Raw genomic sequence first — 2,454 nt, 5'->3', positions numbered from 1 at the left:
AATTATTATTTGATCTTTGGGAACGAATCACTCCCTTGGATTGGCGACTTTGAGGGTGTGAAATATCACCTGAATTGTTGCATTTGAGGAGTTGGTAATTCAGTCATCTCATTTGGACTTCATTGAGATTCAATTATAAGGGTTTACTTTGGTTGGAATAAGGGTTTCAGTTGTGCCCTAGCATTTGTGGATTGATTAACAGGGTTTGAAGACACAGTTGTGCATTATTTTTAGATTGCCAGTCCAGGGTTTGGACCCACGTTTTTGCTCATAACTCCTAATTGGTTTGACGGATGAATTTCATATTTTTAGGGGGTTATTCAACAACCCTAGGTGCCCAGATTTATTACTTTTGGAGTGACAAAAATGCTGCAATATTTTTATCTAGCAGCCGTACCAGGCCGTACCTGTACGGCCCTGTCAGTTGGGCAGCAGCATCAATTTTGTCAAATTGGGGCAGATTGTGAGGTCTTCGTGTGGCATCAATTCAGCATTCATATTCAAAAAAATTGGAGCTATTCTAGGTGCACAAACTAAAGTTTTGATTGCCAAAATATTGCATGTTATGGATTAGAACAATCAACACTGTCATTGCATAAATAGTTATTTCCAGTCATTAATAACTGTTGTAAAAGTTTCGTCATTTGCATTCCAAATCTGAACTGGGTGATTGTTCATGTCATAACATTGCATTGTCAAGAGCTTGATGTATTAGAAGTGCATAGTTGTGACAGTCTCTCATTGTAATCAGTTCTATTTGCTGTCATAAAATCAGAATTGCATTGGACTTCATATTTGAGTTTCATATTGTCATCTATCTCTTAGATTGGTAGTGTTATAATCTGGAAATTGTCGTTCATACATTATTGGCATCATATATTGAGGTTTCGTTGTACAACAATTAGTAATATTGCAACCTTATTCGGTTACATGCCAACTGTTTGACAAAATTCCTAAGTCCAGTTTGAGGGTTTCAGTGGCCTTTATAGTAAGGGTCATTACAGTGGTATCAGAGCTATAAGTCCTGCCATCCTGTGGAGGTCTTATAGGGAATTTGGAACAGCTGGATAGAAGGGAAAGTGTTTGACGAAATGTCAAAACACTAAAATCAGAACATTTATGTTTGAGCATGCGACAGAGGCTTTATAATTTCCGCAATACCAAAGCAAGACAAGATAGGATTTCAGACCTGCAGAGCGAACAGTCTAGCTCATCTATACAGGTGGACATAGAATCCAGTCATACAAACACAGGGGAGGTATTCTTTGATCAAGACTACGACTACAATATGGATAGAGGCGGGAATGCCGGTCTAGATCAGCGAGAGGAAAGATTTTTACAGTTATTAGACACCTTGGCACAGGGACAATGATTAGCCGAACAAAGAGCACATGAACAGAATCAGAGAATGGAGCTTATGATGCAGATGATGGCTCGTCAAATGGGGTTGAACGCTAACATAGGTGGAGGAAATAATCAGAATGGTAACAATCAGAATGGGAATAATCAGGATGGGATACATAATGGAGGCGAACAAATTGGGAACAATTTCGGTCATGTACCCCAGCAAGCTAGGACAGTGAGTTCGAGACCTATGATTCCCAGGTTCCTTCCTAGAGCTCCAGAGCAGCCAGTACCAGAACCCTAGATCACTGACATACAGGATCAGCTAAGGAGAGATTGGGAAGCAGGAGGTCCATATTTTACAGCTGCAATCACCTTTAGAGAGTATATGGATATGCGGATGAAGCATATGCCCTGTGGACATGACAGGACTCAGAGCTATGAGCTACGAAAGAAAGTAGGGAAACTTCAGTTACCATATTATGATGGCTCGGGGAAGTCTATAGCAAGAGCTTGGGTTCAAAAACTTTACACATACTTTCAATTGAACCCTATGTCTGAGGAAGAAGCTATTAAGTATGCAGCAATTCACCTGGATGGGTTAGCACACGAGTGGTGGCATCATGGTATGATCACTATGGGTCATGCACACATTACCTCATATGTGGAGTTTATGGAGAGACTGATTGAACATTTTGATAAGAAGGATCCAGAACTCCATTTCAAGGAGTTAGCTCAGCTTAAACAATGGGGATCATTGGAAACATACATTTCAGAATTTCAGAAACTTGCAGTGTTAGTAATAGATGTATCTGAATGGAGGCTATTCGTTTTATTTATGGATGGGCTAGTTGATCCGTTGAGAGGGTGGATTAAAGCTCTCAACCCTCCCACTTTGCAGGAAGCCATTAAGAAAACTTGTGACATGGATTCCTCTTCAGCTTCTAAAAATAAATTCCAGGCAAAGAGTTTCCCTTCAGGAAAAGATAGGGACAGGAAACCCTTTCATAGAGAGGCACAAATACCTAAGGAGGAAAGTAAGAGGTTGGACAAGGAGACACTTAATGACTTGCGTAGGAAGAAGCTATGCTTCTATTGCAAAGGCCCGTA

This window comes from Cupressus sempervirens, chromosome 3, assembly GCF_028749045.1.
Source record: "Cupressus sempervirens isolate cs-2001-9-10 chromosome 3, ASM2874904v1, whole genome shotgun sequence".
NCBI classification, from domain to species: domain Eukaryota; kingdom Viridiplantae; phylum Streptophyta; class Pinopsida; order Cupressales; family Cupressaceae; genus Cupressus; species Cupressus sempervirens.
This window is presented reverse-complemented; position numbering follows the sequence as displayed.